Here is a 26,045-nt window from a genome sequence, read left to right on the forward strand (position 1 = left end):
TTAGAGAAACTATGGTCCCCATTCTCACTACTTCTTTGCCCTATGCATTTTTTAAAATCAAACATAGACCACAAAATAATGTGATGCACCTTATAAGTATCATCAACTCATGCTAAGAGCTTGAAGACAAGTACTTAAAGCTCATAAAAGTCATAGAAGACATCAGTCTGGTGACTTTATTTGTTTTTTGGTTTTTGGTGTTTGTTTTTTGTTTTTTTCTTTTGTTTTATTTTGTTTTTCTTGAGACAGAGTCTCACTCTGTCGCCTAGGCTGGAGCACGGTGGCATGATCTCGGCTCACTGCAACTTCCACCTCCTGGGTTCAAGCAGTTCTCCTGCCTCAGGTTCCCATGTAGCGGTGATTATAGGCATGTGCCACCATGCCTGGATAATTTTTTGTATTTTAGTAGAGACAGAGTTTCACCATGTTTCCCAGCCTGGTCTCGAACTGAGTTCAAACAATCCACCTGCCTCAGCTTCCCAAAATGCTAGGATTAAAGGTGTGAGCCACTGTGCCTGGCTGGTCTGGTGACATTTTGTTGGTAATTACTACCATTCATGTGAATCCACCTGGGCTTTTATACTTTATTCCTCTCTAGTATGTTTAGCACACTGAAAATCTATCTTCTACCTGGACCTCAGGGACCTGCCCTACTCTTTTATATTGGAAACAGAAGGTTCTGAGGAATGTTCAGAATTCATAAAATTGTCAGGGTCAGATTCAGTATCTGGTTCACTAAGGATTTGTCTTGGAGAAGCTAATGTTCATAGAAGTCTAACTGCCAGTTCTACAATGCTCCTGAATACATTATAATCTAATGATTAGACTGGTGAAGTCCCACACTTAATTCACCCATAGGCAAGGTCTGGAGAATATTGTGTAAATCAGCCCTAATCAGCTGTATCTCCAACCAAAAGCTGTACAGTTCCTTGTGAAAATTACCCAGATCTAGGAACCAATGCTTCAGGGTATCTGACCAGTCTCCCTGCAGAGGATAGCCAGATCTGTAGGCACTGGCAAGATCCCCTGATGCATTAGAGTCTAGGTCTGAGTGACTGAAGACCAGTTTGCTCTATTATTGCATCTCCAGATTCCAGTCCCCTATCTTGAGATGTATTTCAGTGTCCCTGACATTCCTCTTCAGAAAGGCCCTGATACTGCACTATTCACTGAGCATTCAATCTTTCTTCAGCCTTTGATGGTGCCTTTTTAATTTCCCTACACTCCCTATCCTGTATCTCACCCACCAGTCTCACAGCCCTCATGACTTGTGTGGCTTGTGGATGTCTGCCTTGCTGAGTCCAGGGTCTGGAACCCAATTTCTTTAGAAGGGGAGTTTAAGCAAATGCAATGGATGAGTCCATAATTCGCTTGGACAAACAGATGTTAAAGATAAGAAGAAGCAGTAGACCCCATATAAGTTTACTTATCTTAGCCAAGGTATGTCAAATTTAAGAATCATGGCCTGTAGCTGCTTTACTGCAGTTTCCTGAGTCAATACACCAACTGATAGAAAGCAAGTTATGTCTACAGAAGTCAAGCCTGAGATTACAGTCCTCAGCAGCAGGTTTTATCTAGCTTCCCTTTGCCCTCTAACTCGCTCCTGATGACCACAGGGTAAAAACACAGAAAAAGATATTTACTTTATTATTTACTAAGGCAGGAAAACATCTAAGAGCTGTAATTAATTAATGGTGCCAGTAAAAGTGAAAAAGGAAGGTGGTTAGGTCACAGCTCCCCTCTTTTTTTTAACTTTGCACTCAAAATAGACATTTGCTCTCAGAAAGCAATTTCTGACCACTCTGATTCTTGTACAAGTGTTTTGATAAATCTCTGAAGAAGCCTTAAAAGGTGGGGATCAATATTGAGATAATAGAGCCTGGCCCATAAACAATTCTTGCCTTTGAGATGAAAAGCTAATGAAAAGTCACAGAAGCAAAGTTTATACTTTACTGACTTTTATGTAAGAAGAAACAATGTCCATGGTGGACTTGTGAGATATTAAACCTACTCTTCTTCATCAAGATGTTTGGTTTCTAAATCTTCACTTACAACGTATTGGAGGTAAGCCAGCAAGGATTTTTATGGTAATCTGGCAAATGTAAAGTTTATATCTCAGAATAGGTTGGTTTATTCGACATTCATATAAAACTCATGATAGCAATTGTACATATTTAGGTTAAAATGTCACCTCAGCATAACAGACCACCTGCTTTAATATAGAAAGCCTAATTCTTTGTAAAGAAAAAAATATTCCTGTGTACCCTTCTCAGAAGCATGTAAGCTAAGATGTCATAATGGCTCTATAAATTGGGTACCAGCAACCCAGACAGCAGGTCCCAAAGTAGCTTGGAAGAGGCTTCAGCAAAGTGATATGTGAGCTTCTATACCATAGGCAACTTCTCACCCTTTCCTTGGTCCTGGCTTCCTGCTTTATGAGCAGCAGCCTCCTCTGGGTGTCCCAGCTCTCATTAATTTTCCAGGGGTAGGAACATTTGAAAACCTGGAAGTACTGAAAGAAGATTCGTTTAAGAACACAGACTAATCCAATCCATGGAATCACAGAAGAGGTGAAACACCAGGTCACAGGAAACAGGGCCAGAGAAAATGAAGTGGCAGAAATTCACAGATTGTCACTTTTAGATTCCTGCCTTTGGTTGGCTCAGCTGGGACTAAATGCTATCCTTTCATTCTTGAGGATGAGAGAACTGTGATTAATGGACTGAAAAATCACACTGGAGTAGGAAAGAAAGAGCCTTTTCCAATGGCAGATATGCTTGTGTGGCAAACACTAGCAATGCTCTATAATGCACTGCTCTGCTCTATAATGCAAGTAGTATCTTTTAAAGATTTTCTTAAAATGGGTCAACATTTATCCCCAACTTGCTTAACTTGATACCTGTAACTCCATTCTGTAGAAGCAAAATCCCTCCCCCAAAATAAATCTCAAATAACTCAAAGTAAATGCAAGTATTACTGTAACACCTGTAGTATTCTGTTATTTAAAATTTACTTCTGGATGGGCACAGTGGCTCATGCCTGTAATCCTAGCACTTTGGGAGACCGAGGTGGGTGGATCACCTGAGGTCAGGAGTTCAAGACCAGCTTGGCCAACATGACAAAACCCCATCTCTACTAAAAATACAAAATTTAGCTGGGTGTGGTGGTGCATGCCTGTAGTTCTAGCTACTCAGGAGGCTGAGGCAGGAGAATCACTTGAACCCAGGAGGCAGAGATTGCAGTCAGCCGAGATTGCACTACCGCACTCCAGCCTGGACGACAGAGCGAGACTCGGTCTCAAAAAAAAAAAAAAAAAAAAAAAAATTTACTTCTAGTATTCTAGTAACACTATGGTATAATTTATAATGAAGCATAACATATTCCTAAATATGCAATCAAATAACATGTTATTTAACAAGATAAAGTGCAATTCATTTTGTTTTAAATAATCGGTTTTCCAAGATTTATGGTAAAGATAGTACCTATCACACACCAAGAGCCTAAGAGGCATATAAAGAGATATAAGCTATCTTTCTCTAGGCCTTTTAGAGGGTTTGGGCTAGGTAAAATGAATTTTTCTTTTTTTTTTTTTTTTTTTTTTTTTTTTTTGAGACGGAGTATCGCTCTGTCGCCCAGGCTGAAGTGCAGTGGCTGGATCTCAGCTCACTGCAAGCTCCACCTCCCGAGTAGCTGGGACTACAGGCGCCCGCCAAATCGCCCGGCTAGTTTTTTGTATTTTTTAGTAGAGACGGGGTTTCACCGTGTTAGCCAGGATGGTCTCCATCTCCTGACCTCGTGATCCGCCCGTCTCGGCTTCCCAAAGTGCTGGAATTACAGTCTTGAGCCACCGCGCCTGGCCATAAAATGAATTTTTCAAGCCTCTCAGCAAAAATATGTTTATATTAGAATGCAACTTAGTGGGCTCAAGCTTCTTGCAGACCAGGCCATGGTAATTTGGACATGCTTTCATCGGTCAGCCTGATATCACTTTTCCCCAAGCATCAATAGTATTAATTGTAATTATTTTAATCATTAGTTAATCATCACTATAAGATACAGCAAAATGAATTGTCATATGAAAATATTACATTTGGGCCGGGTGTGGTGGCTCATGCCTGTAATCCTATCACTTTGGGAGGCCAAGGAGGGTGGATTGCTTGAGCTCAAGAGTTCAAGATCAGCCTGGGCAACATAGTGAAACCTCATTTTTACAAAAAATACAAAAATTCGCTGGTGTGGTGGTCTGCGCCTGTAGAGCTGAGACAGGAAGACTGCTTGAACTTTGGGAGGTTGAGGCTGCAGTGAGCCAAGGGCAAACCACTGATCTCCAGCCTGAGTGACAAAGTGAGACCCTGTCTCAAAAAAAAAAAAAAAAAAAAAAAAAAGGAAAGGAAAGGAAAGAAAATATCACATTTAATGTAAAATTATACAGTAGACTATAAGAAACTAAACATTAATTTTTTATCATCTATTGAACTGTTAAATTTGGAAGAAAAACAGTACTTTCCATGTTCTTAAAGTTCTATTTCTCTGTTCTCCTTGTACTTTCTTTTCTTTTCTATATCCACAGCTGTGAATATCTTACATTCTTTAATGTCCTCCTTATTTGTTAAATTTTTATTCACTTTTACAAAATAAATTGAGCTTTCAAATGATCCATCTTGATGAATAAGAAATGGATTATGCTTGTGGGTGAATCTTTTTTTTTACTGTTGTTAATCATTCTCATAATTTAAAAATTATGTAAACCAAATTATTTTTAGCCTATTATGAATGTCTGTGCTTTCTGATTACTTAATTGCAGAGAGATAAGCTTGAAGAAAATGTTACACTGCCTTTTGTACCAAGTCTCAGTATCTTAATTCAAAAGCAATTTTCCCAAGAAAGCCAAGCAACAATATTTCCATAGAAAGAAAAGTAAAATCTAATAGTTGTAGCTAGAAAGAGTAAATCTCTTTTATTTTCAGTTAGACACACATTAAAAAAAAAAAAAAAAATCTGTCTTTCTTCTTAGATGTTTCAGGCAATGGTGCCTAACAGAAAGCCTGAAAAACTATTTGAAAAAAACAAGAAGTAGCCATATTTCAAAGATCATGTCATTTGCATTTGATTGTGAAAAATCTTGAAATTCTGAGGAATTCAACTTAAACTGTTGTAGGTGTCATTAGCTTGGCACATTTTCACACACTTATAGGATTTTATCCATGAGAAATAGGTCTGAAGTATGCTAAGCAAGGTGATTTTATTGACAATGCCACCAGCTACCATATTCACACATGCTTTATTTTCCTGTGTATTTTGACATAATTTAAAACTTATGGACTTGTCTTGTTATATAAAGGTTTTCTTTGTTTTTATGCACATCTGCCAGTAGTCAGTCTTTTTTTGACACATTTAGGAAACCCATAGTCACAACTTAGCAGACATTCTGAAAGTATATTTTCCATCTGTTGATTCTATCCAACACCAAAAGAAAGATACTAATGAAATATATACTAATCACTTCTTAAGCAACTTCTCCACAAAACAGAATAATCTTTTCATTAATAATCATCATAATTAATTTCCACTTTATTATGGACAATTTATTTTAAATTGCTTTTAAAAGGTCCACTTCCATTTCATTGTCATTTGGTACCTAGTTTATTGAGCAACTTTTCTGCCAATAACAAAACAGTACCAAATCATTTGTTGTTAATATTACGCCTTGTCCTTAATTAAATTTTTTACTTCCATTGTGTGAAACTAGTTTGTTCCAACAAAATCATTTTAAGGCCAGATTTTGTTGGATAATTCTGGCTGAAAAAAACAAGCAAAGACAGGGAGATAAAAGATATTGTGTGGCAGTGGCCTGTATTTACCTAGCACTGCAATATTTTCCAAGGAAATGTTAAAATTCAATTATTCCAGAATAGCAAGAAGCAATAAAGCTATGATTGGCAGCAAACAGTTGAATATCTACTGTCTCTGGCCTGTACTGAAATAAACAAAAAGCATCTTTGGAAGTCACGATTAACTGACCTAACAAGTTTATTAGTTTAGTCTTCCATTTATGCATGCATTTATTCAGCAAGGAAATATTTATTGAGGGAATATGATTCATCAATGTTAAAACAAAATTCAGTCTTTCCTTTTCCTTAGGATTGCTGCCTTACAGAAGAGAAGGCATATTATGACAATATGCATAATAAAAAATAAGAAAAAATGGATGAGATGCAAAAGTAGAGCAGGGAATAGAGACTTTAATTCTGCAGATGGTAAAGATGGCTTCACGGAAGAAGAAACTACTTAAGTCTTAGGATAATTAGGGTTTATTGGGTTAAAAAAAATAGGGAAAGAATGCTTTAAAAGCAGAAAAAATACATGTGCAAAGTCATGTTGCACAGTATGTAACATCAGGTCATTTTTATCTGCACCTAAGTGACTTGGGTGAAACTCCATGAGATAATGTTGAAGAAGAAATTAGGCAAAGTCCGCATCAAGAAAGTGTTTGCAAGTCAAGAGAATCAGTTTCAGAGATGTGAGGACTCGTTAAGGGAATTTTATAAGGAGTTGATTGTATATCTGAGTTGCATTTTAGAGAAATAAACACACTGGGGTAGAATGGGCAGACTAAAGGGAGAAAACACTAAAGGCAGAGAGATTACTTAGAGTGTCTTCATAGTTAACAAGAGGAAATTAACAAGATCTCTTAATTTCAGAAAGCCCACTATAAACACCACTACCAGGCTCCACAGCTTCCATCTCTAGCAGTCTTACATCAATGCTTTGACTCCTCAGGACCACAAGTTCATTGACTTTCCTAAGTTTTCATTATCTATTACTGTGTTCATCTTCACTTGCCATCATGACTAGTTTAAATTCCATAATTAACTGTTGATATCATCCTTTTAAAAATATCCTTTACGCCTCTGCATGTGTCTTCTTCCACACACAAATCCAAACTTGTGTGGGCCCAATTATCTTTTTACTTTTCTAAGGTTAGTTCTGAACAGTTGAATGTTCCTGGATAAAACACACATATAAGGTGATTATTGGCATTTCAATACAACCATATATTTAGCAAATATTTACTGAGTGCCTACTATATGTCAGGCACTGTTCTAAGATCTGGGAATACAGAAATAAGACAGAATTAATATCCTCCTGGACTTTGCTTTCTAGTGAAGAAAATCTATAAACAAAATAGGCAGACAAAAGATAAATGAATACATAAAATAATTTTAGTAACAAATACATATTAATATATGAAAGAAAAATCAAGGGAAGTGAATAAAAAAATAGGATGGAAAGGCAACTACATAAGGTAGTCAGGGGAGAGATTTCAGAAGAGATGAAATCAGGGCTAGGAAACACGTAAAAAGCTAAAACTGGATCCCTTCCTTACACCTTATACAAAAATTAATTCAAGATTGATTAAAGACTTAAATGTTAGACCTAAAACCATAAAACCCTAGAAGAAAACCTATGTAATACCATTCAGGACATAGGCATAGGCAAGCACTTCATGACTAAAACACCAAAAGCAATGGCAACAAAAGCCAAAATAGACAAATGGGATCTAATTAAACTAAAGAGCTTCTGCACAGCAAAAGAAACTACCATTAGAGTGAACAGGCAACCTACAGAATGGGAGAAAATGTTTGCAATCTACCCATCTGACAAAGGGCTAATATCCAGAATCTACAAATAACTTAAACAAATTTACAAGAAAAAATCAAACAACCCCATCAAAAAGTGGGCAAAGGATATGAATAGACACTTCTCAAAAGAAGACATTTATGAAGCCAACAGACATGAAAAAATTGCTCATCACCACTGGCTATCAGAGATATGCAAATCGAAACCACAATGAGATACCATCTCACACCAGTTAGAATGGCTATCATTAAAAAGGAAACAATAGGTGCTGGAGACGATGTGGAGAAATAGAAACACTTTTACACTGTTGGTGGGAGTGTAAACTAGTTCTACCATTGTGGAAAACAGTGTGGCGATTCCTCAAGGATCTAGAACTTGAAATACCATTTGACCCAGCCATTCATTACTGGATATATACCCAAAGTATTATAAATCATGCTGCTATAAAGACACATGCACACGTATGTTTATTGTGGCACTATTCACAATAGCAAAGACTTGGAACCAACCCAAATGTCCATCAATGACAGACTGGATTAAGAAAATGTGGCATATATATACACCATGGAATACTATGCAGCCATAAAAAAGGGTGAGTTCATGTCCTTTGTAGGGACATGGATGAAGCTGGAAACCATCATTCTCAGCAAACTATCACAAGGACAGAAAACCAAACACCACATGTTCTCACTCATAGGTGGGAATTGAACAATGAGATCACTTGGACACAGGAAGGGGAACATCACACACCAGGGCCTATTGTGGGGAGTGGGGAGGGGAAGGGATAGCATTAGGAGATATACCTAATGTAAATGACGAGTTAATGGGTGCAGCACACCAACATGGCACACATATACATATGTAACAAACCTGCACATTGTGCACATGTACCCTAGATCTTAAAGTATAATAATAACAAAAAAAAAAAAAAAAAGAAATCAGGGCTAAGAATGGAATGATAGGAACTGTGAAGATCTAGGAAAAGAGCCCTAAAATATCTCTCAATTCACTCAAAGTAAAAGCCACAACTCATCATGGCTCTTAGAATGACCTCCAGCAAGAAAGGGCTTTGCCATTTCTGTGCCACAACTCCTACTCCTTTCACTTTCCCCTTGGTTCACTCTGTTCCAGCCACATAGGCCTACTTGGCTAGCACAGAGCAGGCATGTGCCACATTAATGCCTTTGTACTGGCTTTGAAATGACTGTCCTCTCTATCTAGAACACTTCCCTCGATAGCTTTATGACTCTCTCATTTCCTTCAAATCTTACCATTTTGACAAGGCCTACCCTGACCTGCTCAACTCCCACTACTTAAGATCTCAACATGCTTCCCAAAATCCAGGTGTTCCTGATCCTCTTAACCTGCTACACATTTTTTCTTTTTCTAAAGCATGCTTTTCTGATATACTAGATGAATTATTTATTTATCTATTTATGTTTTGAATTTGTTATCTTTTCTAGCCTCAGGTCCTCAACTAACTTGTAAATTTAGCAGAAATCTTTGTTCTGTCTATTGATAGATGACCAATAACTAGAAGAGCACTGGTATGCTATAGGTATTCAATAACTGTTTGTTAAATAAATGAAAAGTTTTAAGTAGAGAAAGAAGGAAGTAGAAGGACCATGAGTCAGGAACAAGCTCAGCCTGTTCAAAAAACACTGACTTTCATAGTATGAACATAAAGAGAAAAGGGAGATGAAGTGCAGAAGTAGATACATCTTTTAGGCTATGGCAAATAAGTGTCAATTGGATTTAACTTTAGCAAGTTTTACACTTATCTGATTTTTTACCCTTTTCTTTACCCTCTTCCTATTATTCTTTTTCCCCTTATCTTATGAAATGCCAAATGTTACAGCTTTATCAGAATACGTATTGACCTCCCTCTTCCTTCATCAGTTCAGAACAAAGTGAGAGGTGGAGGCAAAAGTCAGAAAGCAAGATACAAAGATACAAACTTCATCCTTGAATTAGATATTTCTTTTAACGAAGACATTGGCATGACCAGATCTCTTCCCAAGGGTCTGACCAAATGCCACAGAGGAAACCAGCCTGTGTACCTCCTGCTCACCAAATGGCTTCTGAAGAGAAAGAGAGGACAGGACTGAATCCAAAATCGCCAGTCAGGTAAGTCATCTTCCTTCCCATGGGATAGGAGTAAAGATGTCCTTGTAGATAGGTTCCTCCAAATGAAATGAGGAATCAAGGCCGCTCCTGTAGAGTCCTAATTCCCAGGTAGTTCTGGCCCCTGGCATTCAAAAAGAACATCTTTGAGCAGCTGAAGAAATCCCTCCGGCAAGGAGATGCCAGGACCAGCAGCTGAAAGTGGGAAGGGGTGTATTGTAACAGTAAAGTCCAAGGCCACTTCATCAGGACACCACCAAATTTCAAACTGACCTGCCCTTACACCAGTCTTCTCTGCCTTTCCTTCTGATACGATAAATTTGCTGTAGTCTTACTGTATAACTTGTTTTATGGAATAATGTTATTTCATTAAATTTCACCTGCTAAAATGCATGGGAAAAAAGAAAGGATATCAGCATATCAAAGAGGTATCTGCAGTCCCAAATCTGTACACCAGCCCACCATAACACGCAGTTTACCTATGTAACTATCCTGCATATGTGCCCTAACAGAATTGCTATTCAACCTAACAATCCTGTTACTGGATATATACCCAAGGGAATATAATTTATTCTACCGTAAAGACGCATTCACACATATGTCTATTGTGGCACTCTTCGTGAAAGCAAAGATGGAATCAACCTCAATGCCTATCAACGGTAGACAGGATGAAGGAAGTGTGGTACATATACACCATGGGATACTAAACAACCATAAAAAGTGAGATAATGTTCTTTGCAGCAACGTGGATGGAGCTAGAGACCATTATCCTAAGCAAACTGACGCAGAACAGAAAACCAAATACTGTATGTTCTAAATGATAAGTGTGAGATAAACAACGAGAACACATGGACCCAGACAGGAGAACACTGGGGTCTATTTGAGTGTGGAGGGTGGGAAGAGGGAGAGGATCAAAGAAAAATAGCTATTGGGTACTATGCTCATTACCTGGGTGATGAAGTAATCTGTACACCAAACCCCGACAACACGCAGTTTACTTATGTAACAATCCTGCACATGTCCCCTAAACATAAGATAAAAGTTTAAAAAAGAGTTGATTACCTGGAAGCAGAGATAGAATAGTGGTTACCAAAAGCTAGAAAGGGAAATTGGTAGGAGAAAGGAGGAAGAGAAGTTGGTTAATGTGTACAAAAACACAGTTAAATAGAATGAATAAGTTATAGTATTTGACTGTACAGTAAGAAAATTATAGTTAACAATAATTTACTGTATACTTCAAAATAGCTAGAAGAATTGTAATGTTCCCAATGCAAAGAAAAGATAAATGTTTGTGAGAAGGGATATCCCAATTATACTGATTTGATCATTGCACATTGTATACATGCATCAAAATATCACATGTACTCCAGAGGTACATACAACCATAAATGTTATGTTCTCTGAAAGGCACAAAATTTTAAATAAACTTTTACACAGAAAATTAAAAATACAATAACCTGGCATCTTTAACTCAATATTTGTAACAATTTAATGGTGGTGGGCTTTAGTGAAGCCTCCCATTCAGGCTTTATTACTTTAATAAAACAACTGTAGTACATTTTCTATTCTACAGTAATACTTTATTATGAGTTACAGAAAGTAAACTGCCCTTGTCAAAATAAATAAAGCAAGTACATCTCAGGATTTCACATGCCTGATTTAATAATGCTGTTTTTTTTAATGTGCATCGCTACTCATTTGCACAATTTAGTCATCTCTTAGGAATTCTCAAGTCATTAGTGTGAATTAGTACAGTATTAAATATGAAATGACAGATACTTCTAAGAATTTTAAAAGAAGTACACTCTTAGGCACAGATTAATGGGGAGTAATTTATCTCCGTCTACATTTACAGCTCCCGCAATGAAAGCAGATGGGCCACAAATATGCTTTTCCTACGTGTTCATTTTTAGTGGCAAACTGCTAACACAGCAACATTTCTGGGTCCATTTCTTCAACATAGACTCACAGGAAACCCGACATTCTATAGTAGCATGAATCCTGAGTCGAGAGACATCAGATAGCATCCATGGTACTGCTCTGGCATTGTGTGACCGTGTGTCATGTGGCTTCTTCCTCTATCCTAAAGTGGTTCCTTACACATTGTACATACTCTTCAATATTCAGGAGTCTTACAAAGTACTGTGTGGTTTATAGAGCCCTTTGCTGTATACATTAATTTATTTTCACATCTCCACAGGATAACATAACCCTGATTTTACAGGTAGGAAAACTGCTACTCCTCTAGGAAGTTAAGTAAATTGTCTGATGCCACATTACTGGGAACTGCCAGAATCAGTACATCTTCTAAGTTCTCATGTGTTTAGTGTTAGGTAAGAAAGTTAGCTCATTATCCCACAGAGGTTCCACGTGCCAAAGACTGGGGCCAGAGTGGAGCAAGGCACTCAAATAATTCACTAACATGCTTTCTTTTCTAAAGTAATGCATTCTCCAAATAAAATCAATTTCTTGTTCAATATTTGAAGATATTGTTAATTTTTAGAGGTAAAAATTCTAAAATAACCCTCACATAATTTTTATGCTCTTGCTAACCCTTGGAGAGCATCATTGATAAGCTCTCTTTGGAAGGGCTATTATTCCCAAATATAACTCACAGTATCTAAGTAATTAATGTACTCTTTACTCACTTTACTTGAGGTAACAGAATTTGGAATTACATAATATAACTAAGAAAATGCTAAAGCTGTGTCATTGAGTACATGAGCTGCTGCTATGAGTCTCAAGAGATGAGATACAAAATGGAAAGAAAGTTTTAAATTAATCTGGCTACAAAGATTAAATATAAAAATAATGACTAAAAGTAGTCATCATGTTATTATTCTTGTTATTATTCATGTTATTATTCTTAACCAAGAGAAAACACGTATCTTGTTCCTTTTTGGAACTGCTTATCTCATCTTCAACTCAATTTCCAACTCACATCTACCAGAAGATCTCCTGCTAGTATAGCTTGGGTCTCCACAGTATGTCTTGGATGTAGTCTTCCTGTACAATCTATATACATTTTGTCAACTCATGTTCTATTATTACAGTATTTTCTGGTTTTTATTGTAATTGATTACATGCTTCTCCCTCTCTTTATTCTGAGTCCTTGATGTCAAGGGCCACATTTAATTTTTTGAGAGGTACGGATGGGGAGCAGATATACTGAGCACCTAAAACAAACACTCAGTATGATTCTGGAGTGAGTAAACAAATGAGTAAATCTAAATATGTTTGAAATCTGATGACTAATAGCAAGTCCATGTCATAAAATCAAATGCAGTGTTTCCTTATAGTATAGTTTTCTGTACTGGCAGCTGTAAAAGAATTCAAAAGACAGCAATAGACAAAATCATCTGTATCTTTCATGACAGCAGGAAGTGAATACAGAGATGTTAACAATTATTATAGTCCCTCAAAAGGTACTGCTTTTTTATTCCAAAATATCTCTTACCGTGTCTTGACATAGTCAAATGGGTTCACTAATTTACCTAATATAAAGAAATCCTTAGGTAAATTATTGGCTTCCTTTAAAGGGATGTTAAAGTAAATTAGGATAGGTTAAAGTTAGACCTAGAAACTTCAAAAGTGATTATTTAATTGAGTATATTTAACTTATCTTTCCATGATAATTGATAACAAAAGCATTCATCTAATTGAAAATCTCCATGAAATAAAGCAAGACATACTGAAACACTATTCCATAATTTTTTATGAATCACTTATCTTTAAAGAAAAATTGAGTTACTGATATTTTAACAGTTAATTTTCAGCCAACTGATGCATAATTTAAACCTTTGACAAAAAAATGATAACCTTTATGTTTTACTTTTAATGTTAACAAAGGATATCAGATTTAAGCCATATTTAAAATGTTCACGATAAATATAGACACTTACTCTGAACAGTTACACAGAGAGTCACAAGATGAAATTTAAAAGTAGCATATTTAGATTTTGAGGTTGTTACTCCAAACATAGATATGAGAAAATTCTCTGTAAATATCTCATCAATTCAGAAGATTAACGAGCTTTAATAAAGGGATAGGAAGAAAATGGAAGTCATAAGAGACACTATAAAATTAAAAACATTTTTTTTCTGATTTCAGATTTTGATTCTTTATTTAAAGGGAAAAGACCACACCAAAAAAAAAAATACAGAAAAAATCTACATACTGAATGCAAAGGCAAGGAATTTCTCTGACAGAAAATAATCTGGCTGATGGAAATAATAAAGCTAAACACCATGCTCCCCACCATCAATCATAAGGTTTGAGATGAAAGACAGACACCTCAGAATTCAAATATACAAGGAGAGGCTTCACATTTTTGTAAGGCCTTTAGGGGGCAGAAAAGGAGAAAGATGTTTCTTCATCTTTGGAATACAGTAGAGATGTCCCTAATCCCCCAAATTCAGAACCCTGGGCAGGGCCCTGACGGCCAAATGAGACTCATATTTCAGAGTAGAGATAGCTGGCTTGAGTCTTGGGAGAGGCTAAAGCCACAGGACACTAGGGGATAGATGAGGCAGCATTGCTGGAAGTGAGCACAGGAAGCATTTTCAGATAGCAGAAGCAACAGCAGAACAGTTATTTGGATAAACTCTAAGACAGATTCCTGTACTAACTTCCCGGCTTCACCTCCTAGCTCTCTGTGCTTGTTCAAGTTACATGACCCACTGAATTTGTTTCCTTAACTGAAGAACAAGACTATCAACACCAAACTTAAAGAATATTTATATGTATTTGGCTAGGAAAACAGAGCCACTTAATGTGTTCTAAGTATGAAGGTTTTAAGATGAAAAAGTAAAGAATTACCCCACCATTAGAAGAATTGGGAAGTACAGGTTGAGTTGGGGAGCAAACAAGAGTTGAGGGTGGTTGGGGAGCCCCGTGCCCATGATCACAGCCCGAAGCACATGTATGGGGTTTCTCATGAGCTTACAGGGAAGTTACTGCAATGCCTTTGAAATATATGAATATATGAAAGCTCCCATTGATTTTCTCTGTCGCGTCAGTAAAAGGAATGGTTTTCAGTAGCTGTCTGGAAAGTCAATGTGAATCGCTCATCTGCACAGCATCTGACTGAAACTGCCTTCAGAAAAAAATGGCCTCTCGGGTCTTCTTCCTTCCTAATCAAGCAGAAATGTTTCTTCTTGGCATAGGTTAATCTGAAACCATACAGGGAGGGGGATTCTTAAACACAAAGGCTCTGGCTTCTCTGCATTGTGAGGAGACCTTAGAAAGAGGTGGTGATGATGCAATTATTCAGCATCAATGAAAATATTAAATTTGATTATCCACAATAAGAGTACAGCAAATATTAGTACTAGTATTATTTATTATCCTTACAGGGTAGAAATACCTTTTGGGCAACATTAACTGTACAAGAGAGAATATTTCTTGATATCTGATTTCAGGCACAGAGAAACTTTAGAAAACAGAGTTTGGTGGTCCCTTGGTGAAGAAAAATGGTATAGATGTTTTTTCCCATAATTCTCAAAATTTCTTTTGGTGAACCTATATAACTTACACCATCAGAAAAGAAACAACATGAGGGGAGAGCAAGATGGCCGAATAGGAATAGCTCCAGTCTCCAACTCCCAGCGCGAGCGACACAGAAGACCGGTGATTTCTGCATTTTCAATTGAGGTACTGGGGTCATCTCACTAGGGAGTGCCGGACTATCGGTGCTGGTCAGCTGCTGCAGCCCGACCAGTGAGAGCTGAAGCAGGGCGAGGCATCGCCTCACCTGGGAAGTGCAAGGGGGAAGGGAATCCCTTTTCCAAGCCAGGGGAACTGAGACACACAACACCTGGAATATCGGATAACTCCCACCCCAATACTGCACTTTAAGCAAACGGGCACACCAGGAGATTATACCCACCCCTGGCCAGGAGGGTCCCACAGCCACAGAGCCTCCCTCATTGCTAGCACAGCAGTCTGCAATCTAACCGCAAGGCAGCAGTGAGGCTGGGGGAGGGGCGCCCACCATTGCTGAGGCTTAAGTAGGTAAACAAAGTGGCTGGGAAGCTCGAACTGGGTGGAGCTCACAGCAGCTCAAGGAAACCTGCCTGTCTCTGTAGACTCCACCTCTGGGGACAGGGCACAGCTAAACAACAACAACAAAAAAAGCAGCCCAAACCTGCCCAGACGCAAACAACTGTCTGACAGCTTTGAAGAGAGCAGTGGATCTCCCAACACCGGGGTTGAGATCTGAGAACGGACAGACTGCCTGCTCAAGTGGGTCCCTGACCCCTGAGTAGCCTAACTGGGAAACATCCCCCACTAGGGGCAGTCTGACACCCCACACCTCACAGGGTGGAGTACACCCCTGAGAGGAAGCTTCCAAAGGAAGAATCAGACAGGTACACTCGCTATTCAGCAATATTCTATTTTCTGCAAACTCTGCTGCTGATACCCAGGCAAACAGGGTCTGGAGTGGACCTCAAGCAATCTCCAACAGACCTACAGCTGAGGGTCCTGACTATTAGAAGGAAAACTATCAAACAGGAAGGACACCTACACCAAAACCCCATCAGTACGTCACCATCATCAAAGACCAGAGGCAGATAAAACCACAAAGATGGGTAAGAAGCAGGGCAGAAAAGCTGGAAATTCAAAAAATAAGAGCGCATCTCCCCCTGCAAAGGAGTGCAGCTCATCGCCAGCAACGGATCAAAGCTGGTCAGAGAATGACTTTGATGAGATGAGAGAGGAAGGCTTCAGTCCATCAAACTTCTCAGAGCTAAAGGACGAATTACGTATCCAGCGCAAAGAAACTACAAATCTTGAAAAAAGAGTGGAAGAATTGATAGCTAGAATAATTAATGCAGAGAAGGTCATAAACGAAATGACAGAGATGAAAACCATGACACGAGAAATACGTGACAAATCCACAAGCTTCAGTAACCGACTCGATCAACTGGAAGAAAGAGTATCAGCAATTGAGGATCAAATGAATGAAATGAAGCGAGAAGAGAAACCAAAAGAAAAAAGAAGAAAAAGAAATGAACGAAGCCTGCAAGAAGTATGGGATTATGTAAAAAGACCAAATCTACGTCTGATTGGGGTGCCTGAAAGTGAGGGGGAAAATGGAACCAAGTTGGAAAACACTCTTCAGGAGAACTTCCTCAACCTAGTAGGGCAGGCCAACCTTCAAATTAAGGAAATACAGAGAACACCATAAAGATACTCCTCCAGAAGAGCAACTCCAAGACACATAATTGCCAGATTCACCAAAGTTGAAATGAAGGAAAAAAATCTTAAGGGCAGCCAGAGAGAAAGGTCGGGTTACCCACAAAGGGAAGCCCATCAGACTAGCAGCAGACCTCTCGGCAGAAACTGTACAAGCCAGAAGAGAGTGGGGGCCAATATTCACATTCTTAAAGAAAAGAATTTTAAACCCAGAATTTCATATCCAGCCAAACTAAGTTTCATCAGTGAAGGAGAAATAAAATCCTTTACAGATAAGCAAATGCTTAGAGATTTTGTCACCACCAGGCTTGCCTTACAAGAGACCCTGAAGGAAGCCCTAAACATGGAAAGGAACAACCAGTACCAGCCATTGCAAAAACATGCCAAAATGTAAAGACCATCGAGGCTAGGAAGAACTGCATCAACTAACGAGCAAAATAACCAGTTAATATCATAATGGCAGGATCAAGTTCACACATAACAATATTAACCTTAAATGTCAATGGACTAAATGCTCCAATTAAAAGACACAGACTGGCAAACTGGAAAAAGAGTCAAGACCCATCAGTCTGCTGTATTCAGGAGACCCATCTCACATGCAGAGACATACATAGGCTCAAAATAAAGGGATGGAGGAAGATCTACCAAGCAAATGGAGAACACAAAAAGGCAGGGGTTGCAATCCTAGTCTCTGATAAAACAGACTTTAAACCGTCAAAGATCAAAAGAGACAAAGAAGGCCATTACATAATGGTAAAGGGATCAATTCAACAGGGAGAGCTAACTATCCTAAATATATATGCACCCAATACAGGAGCAACCAGATTCATAAAGCAAGTCCTTAGAGATTTACAAAGAGACTTAGACTCCCATACAATAATAATGGGAGACTTCAACACTCCACTGTCAACATTAGACAGATCAATGAGACAGAAAGTTAACAAGGATATCCAGGAATTCAACTCATCTCTGCACCAAGCGGACCTAATAGACATCTATAGAACTCTCCACCCCAAATCAACAGAATATACATTCTTCTCAGCACCACATCACATTTATTCCAAAATTGACCACATAATTGGAAGGAAAGCACTCCTCAGCAAACACAAAAGAACAGAAATTATAACAAACTGTCTCTCAGACCACAGTGCAATCAAACTAGAACTCAGGACTAAGAAACTCAATCAAAACCGCTCAACTACATGGAAACTGAACAACCTGCTCCTGAATGACTACTGGGTACATAACAAAATGAAGGCAGAAATAAAGATGTTCTTTGAAACCAATGAGAACAAAGATACAACATACCAGAATCTCTGGGACACATTTAAAGCAGTGTGTAGAGGGAAATTTATAGCACTAAATGCCCACAAGAGAAAGCTGGAAAGATCTAAAATGGACACTCTAACATCACAATTAAAAGAACTAGAGAAGCAAGAGCAAACACATTCAAAAGCTAGCAGAAGGCAAGAAATAACTAAGATCAGAGCAGAACTGAAGGAGATAGAGACACAAAAAACCCTCCAAAAAATCAATGAATCCAGGAGCTGGTTTTTTGAAAGAATCAACAAAATTGACAGACCGCTAGCAAGACTAATAAAGAAGAAAAGAGAGAAGAATCAAATAGACGCAATAAAAAATGATAAAGGGGATATCACCATCGACCCCACAGAAATACAAACTACCATCAGAGAATACTATAAACACCTCTACGCAAATCAACTAGAAAATCTAGAAGAAATGGATAATTTCCTGGACACTTACACTCTTCCAAGACAAAACCAGGAAGAAGTTGAATCCCTGAATAGACCAATAGTAGGCTCTGAAATTGAGGCAATAATTAATAGCCTACCAACCAAAAAAAGTCCAGGACCAGATGGATTCACAGCAGAATTCTACCAGAGGTACAAGGAGGAGCTGGTACCATTCCTTCTGAAACTATTCCAATCAATAGAAAAAGAGGGAATCCTCCCTAACTCATTTTATGAGGCCAACATCATCCTGATACCAAAGCCTGGCAGAGACACAACAAAAAAGAGAATTTTAGACCAATATCCCTGATGAACATCCATGCAAAAATCCTCAATAAAATACTGGCAAACCGGATTCAGCAGCACATCAAAAAGGTTATCCACCATGATCAAGTGGGCTTCATCCCTGGGATGCAAGGCTGGTTCAACGTTTGCAAATCAATAAACGTAATCCAGCATATAAACAGAACCAAAGACAAGAACCACATGATTATCTCAATAGATGCAGAAAAGGCTTTTGACAAAATTCAACAGCCCTTCATGCTAAAAACGCTCAATAAATTTGGTATTGATGGAACGTACCTCAAAATAATAAGAGCTATTTATGACAAACCCACAGCCAGTATCACACTGAATGGGCAAAAACTGGAAAAATTCCCTTTGAAAACTGGCACAAGACAGGGATGCCCTCTCTCACCACTCCTATTCAACATAGTGTTGGAAGTTCTGGCTAGGGCAATCAGGCAAGAGAAAGAAATCAAGAGTATTCAGTTAGGAAAAGAAGAAGTGAAATTGTCCCTGTTTGCAGATGACATGATGGTATATTTAGAAAACCCCATTGTCTCAGCCCAAAATCTCCTTAAGTTGGTAAGCAACTTTGGCAAAGTCTCAGGATACAAAATTAATGTGCAAAAATCACAAGCATTCTTATACACCAGTAACAGACAAACAGAGAGCCAAATCATGAATGAACTTCCATTCACAACTGCTTCAAAGAGAATAAAATACCTAGGAATCCAACTTACAAGGGATGTGAAGGACCTCTTCAAGGAGAACTACAAACCACTGCTCAGTGAAATCAAAGAGGACACAAACAAATGGAAGAACATACCGTGCTCATGGATAGGAAGAATCAATATCGTGAAAATGGCCATACTGCCCAAGGTTATTTATAGATTCAATGCCATCCCCATCAAGTTACCAATGAGTTTCTTCACAGAATTGGAAAAAACTGCTTTAAAGTTCATATGGAACCAAAAAAGAGCCCGCATTGCCAAGACAATCCTAAGTCAAAAGAACAAAGCTGGAGGCATCATGCTACCTGACTTCAAACTATACTACAAGGCTACAGTAACCAAAACAGCATGGTATTGGTACCAAAACAGAGATATAGACCAATGGAACAGAACAGAGTCCTCAGAAATAATACCACACATCTACAGCCATCTGATCTTTGACAAACCTGAGAGAAACAAGAAATGGGGAAAGGATTCCCTATTTAATAAATGGTGCTGGGAAAATTGGCTAGCCATAAGTAGAAAGCTGAAACTGGATCCTTTCCTTCCTCCTTATACGAAAATTAATTCAAGATGGATTACAGACTTAAATGTTAGACCTAAAACCATAAAAACCCTAGAAGAAAACCTAGGTAATACTATTCAGGACATAGGCATGGGCAAGGACTTCATGTCTAAAACACCAAAAGCAACGGCAGCAAAAGCCAAAATTGACAAATGGGATCTAATTAAACTAAAGAGCTTCTGCACAGCAAAAGAAACTACCATCAGAGTGAACAGGCAACCTACAGAATGGGAGAAAATTTTTTCCATCTACTCATCTGATAAAGGGCTAATATCCAGAACCTACAAAGAACTCAAACAAATATACAAGAAAAAAACAAACAACCCCATCAAAAAGTGGGGAAAGGATATGAACAGACATTTCTCAAAAGAAGACATTCATACAGCCAACAGACACATAAAAAATGCTCATCATCACTGGCCATCAGAGAAATGCAAATCAAAACCACAATGAGATACCATCTCACACCAGTTAGAATGGCAATCATTAAAAAGTCAGGAAACAACAGGTGTTGGAGAGGATGTGGAGAAATAGGAACACTTTTACACTGTTGGTGGGATTGTAAACTAGTTCAACCATTATGGAAAACAGTATGGCGATTCCTCAAGGATCTAGAACTAGATGTACCATATGACCCAGCCATCCCACTACTGGGTATATACCCAAAGGATTATAAATCATGCTGCTATAAAGACACATGCACACGTATGTTTATTGCGGCACTATTCACAATAGCAAAGACTTGGAATCAACCCAAATGTCCATCTCTGACAGACTGGATTAAGAAAATGTGGCACATATACACCATGGAATATTATGCAGCCATCAAAAAGGATCAGTTTGCATCCTTTGTAGGGACATGGATGCAGCCGGAAACCATCATTCTTAGCAAACTATCACAAGAACAGAAAACCAAATACCGCATGTTCTACCTCATAGGTGGGAACTGAACAATGAGATCACTTGGACTCGGGAAGGGGACTATCACACATCAGGGCCTATCACGGGGAGGGGGGAGGGGGGAGGGATTGCATTGGGAGTTATACCTGATATAAATGATGAATCGATGGGTGCTGACGAGTTGATGGGTGCAGCACACCAACATGGCACAAGTATACATATGTAACAAACCTGCACGTTATGCACATGTACCCTAGAACTTAAAGTATAATAAAAAAAAAATTTTATATAAAAAAAGAAAATAAACAACATTATTTTAAGGAGGGAATGGGAAGTAGGATAGAAAGGAAGGAAGGAAGGAAGGAAGGAAGGAAGGAAGGAAGGAGAAAAGGAAAAGGAAAGGAAAGGAAAAAGGGAGGGAGGATTTTAGCAGTTATGCTGTTGGGATGTAGCTCAAGTCAAAAGCTTTTGCTATTTGTTCCAGGTTACTCATAACTGATGTGTTCTATTTGTCAGCCTAATGACTGGAGAAGCACCTATTATATCTTTAATTAGTAGAGTATATGACAATAAGAATGGCAGTTTTAGGTGCAGCAGCTTAGAAAACAGATTCAAGCACAAGAAAATGAATAATACAAATGGTAAAAAGTCACCACTGACAATTCAGCAAAGCCAACGAATCCATATCGTACATGCTAAAGCGCAGCAAATTACAATGCAGAGACAATATAATGAATTAACACATCAATATAACAGCATATTATCAACAAAAAGAAAGATCTATTGAGCATCTCCAATATACAACACCCCGTGTTGAAGAAATTAAGACAATGACCCAAAGCTAGAGGCAGGAGATACAACTAATAATACATAACATCACAAATGAGCTCATGCAAAGCATCTATTGAATGGCACAGTGATACCCTCAGGTAAGGATGTAGTATCTGAAATCAAGACACAGGAGTGGTTCTCTGTGAGATAATGTTAAATAAAGCAAGAAAGTAAGTTCAAACTTCTCTCTTTGAAAGACAGCATAAAACAAGAGGAAACAAAATGAAAGTGGTTGGAAATGTTCCCAGAGTTCCATGAGCCATAAAGCTGTCCATGTACACATCCTCTGAGGTTCGTCACTGTGAGAGTGGACATCAATCACCGTGGTCACACTGGAAGACTCCCTCCAGGAAAGTTAAAAGGAAAAATAAAGACTTAAACAGTGCCATACATCAAACCCATGAATCTGAGAACAGGGTGTCAAAAGATGCATTTATGGTACAAATTAATCCAAATGACCAAGGAGGGCAAATGTTTTCCACATGTACGCTACGTGTCATAACGTACTCTGTGACTGTGCATAAAATAATAGCACACTTTGCCAGGAAGGTCATTTTATTTATCAATTCAAAACATATCCATTCAGATTTGCAGCATGCCAATATATTCAACATTTTACTTAATATTAAGACACTGTATTCACTCCTGTTCTCAGGCCCTTTGATGAAGTGGCATTTCCTGACATTTTCTGACACTTTCTCATAGTGGAGTAAACTGACATTAAGTCAGATTTCACTGGATTATTACATCTTATAGATTAGAAAAATTCTGGTCATTCATTCAACAGTCATTGACGAGGTGCCTCACTGTTCTCACTCTTCTCCTGGTTACTGGTGTTGCAGTGGGTTTATGCCACTTCCCTAAACAAACAAGGTTAGACGTCTCATTGACTTTTGGTTTGGTTATGAACACCTCATCCTGGCTTTAAAGTACTTCTCCAACATGTCTGCAGTCCATATTTCCTACACAATGTTTGATACAAATTTCAAACACCACATTCTTCATGAACATTTTCACATTTCTCCTGAACAAAATGTGGTCCTTCCTTATATGAAATATATTTTCTGCTCTTTTATAGAACATTGTGTTTTGTTTCTGGTTAAATACCACTTTATGTTGACCACCCCCAAGTCCTAGTGGATAACAAATAGCCAATATTATTTTTCACGTATCTTGAGGATTGGCTAGGAGGTTTCTCTGCTGAGTTTGCCTGTGGTCACATATGTGTCTGCATTCAGCTGGGAGCTCAGCTCAGCAGGAAGGCCCCAGATGGTCTTATTCATGTCGGGCAGCTTGCACTGGCTACTGGCTGGTGTGCCCTGTTTTTTTTTTTCAGCTTGTTCTTCCATTCTCCTGTTGGCTAGACTATCTCATTCAATTGATAAAAGAAATAGAGAGAGCCAGTTTTCATTCAAGGATTGAAGAATGAATTTCACTTCTTGATGCTAAGGATGTAAGGCCACATTTACTGTATTACACATTTCACATTTTGGTTGTGCTTTTATTCTTACAGGTCCTGTAGATCAGGAACTCTGTTACCACAGTATCTCCTACATTGTTTGGCACAGTGATATAAACCTTTTACTTAATAAATATTTATTTCACACAATGTAAGGGTTGTCATGGTACTATCTACAAATAAATAGATAACAAAGACAAGTCTAGGCAAATATTCAAGACAGAAGTACGTTCTTAAAACTTGGAGAGGGCCAGGTGCAGCGGCTCACACCTGTAATCCCAGCAATTTGGGAGGCTGAGGCAGGTGGATCATGAGGTCAGGAGTTCCAGACCAGCCTGACCAATATGATGAAATCCCATCTCTACTAAAACTACAAAAAGTAGCCAGGCATGGTGGCACGGGCCTGTAGTCCCAACTACTCAGGAGGCTGAGGCAGAAGAATTGCTTGAATCTGGGAGGCAGAGGTTGCAGTGAGACGAGATCACGCCACTGCACTCCAGCCTTGATGACAGAGTGAGACCCTGTCTCAAAATAAAAAAAAAAAAATTGGAGAAACTTCTCTGGTGCAGTGGCTCATGCCTGTAATCACAGCACTTTGGGAGGTTGGGAGTCCAAGGCGGGCAGATCATGAGGTCAGGAGTTCGAAATCAGCCTGGGCAGCATGGTGAAACCCTGTCTCTACTAAAAATACGAAAATTAACTGGACCTGGTGGTGCACACCTGTAGTCCCAGCTACTCGAGAGGCTGAGACAGGAGAATTGCTTGAACCCAGGAGGTGGAGGTTGTGGTTGCCCAGTTTGTAATACTGCACTCCAGTCTGGGCAACAAAAAAGGCTCCATCTAAAAAAAAAAAAAAAATTGGAGAAACTGCTACTGGTAGCTAAACAGTCATTGTGAATATTACAAGCCATTCCAGTGTGCTCTGTCTGCTTTCTGCTAATAGAAATGCGGAATCTGCGTCCTTAAAAACAGATACATCTAAACTTATTTTAAAACATTCTATCATTTAAATGCATAATTACCTTTTCTAATTTGGGTTTTGTTCACCAAATGAAATTGCAGTATAAGAAAATCTATAAATTACCTTCATACAGATACTTAATTTAAAATAAACCTTCAAAAAAGTGAGAAACTGACTTATACACGATCATTTGAGCATGGATACATTTTCTATTACTACATAAACATTTTCTCAACCATATTGTCCTTTCTTAAACATTGCTTTAAAAGGAATTTCATGATGAGAAAGCCATATAAATAGTTTAATGCCTATATTTTTCTCACATACATGCAATTATATACATATTTCAAGTAAATATTTGGTTGTTTATTTTCCTTCTACTTAAGCAAATTTAAAACAAAGTTGAATATTCACCTAATTTCCCCTAAACAAAATGAACATTAGTATACAAGGGTAAAATGCTGAAAGTCATATTTTTAACGATATTTCCTTATATGTGTCATTGAGGAAATTATCTAACTTTTTTGGTCTCTACTTATTCATCTGTAAGATAGAAAATAGCATTTTTTTCCCAGATTGTATACCTCTAAAACACTGTAATTCTCTATATTCCTCTTAGCTGTGTTACACACTAATGCAAAATTGGAGGATTCATTAGTTGTTTTTTTGCTACCCATCAGTTTCATTAATAAGAGCTTTACAATTCGGAAGTGGGGAAAATAGTACTAGATAATTAATGAACCAAATATTAAGCCTAAATATATATCCACACATTACTCAGCATACTAATCAACCAGCCAAGAGAAAAACATTGGTTAAGACTGTTTGCTCAAGTCATTCATGGTAGCAATTTTGTTTTTCACAGTTAATAAAGTTAATACCAAGGAGACACAAAACAAAAAAAGGATAATAAATATGTATCTACAAAATGAGAACAAATGTTAAACCAAAACATAAGAAAACAAATTAAGTTAGAATAAAACTGAAAGATAACTTGCCAAGAGATATTTTAATTATTAAAATCACCAGCATTCTTGTTTTCCTAAAGTATTTACACAAACTACTGTCCTCTGATCATGCTGCCATTTCCTCTTAATGTTCTTTTGTCTTCTAATCAAGAAAGTAAGACACCAGACAACTTCCAAATTGTGGAATTCTAATTATACTTTCCTTACTGAAAGAAACCAAGGCTCCTTGGGGACTTAGCTGACTTCAGGCTGGATCAGGTGATGTATAAGAGATATCCGAGATAGCCTATTTTGACAGAAAACAGAGACCACTGTGTTCAAAAGATACAGTACCAACCTGAAGACAAGCTCCCATTTTTCAAAGATAGAGCTGTTTGAATAACAATAATAACAAATGATAACAACTGCAACATACAGAATTGTCAAATAAATAATGTTTACTAAGTATATAATGACAAATTAGAAGAAAAAGTCCAAACATAATAGATGATGGTGAGGTTGTAGAGAAAGAGGAATGCTTATCTACTGCTGGTAGGAATGTAAACTAGTTCAACCATTGTGGAAGACAGTGTGGCGATTCTTCAAAGACCTAAAGACAGAAATACTATTCAACCCAGCAATCTCATTACTG

This window comes from Trachypithecus francoisi, unplaced genomic scaffold (assembly GCF_009764315.1).
Source record: "Trachypithecus francoisi isolate TF-2019V2 unplaced genomic scaffold, Tfra_2.0 Lachesis_group2, whole genome shotgun sequence".
NCBI lineage: Eukaryota > Metazoa > Chordata > Mammalia > Primates > Cercopithecidae > Trachypithecus > Trachypithecus francoisi.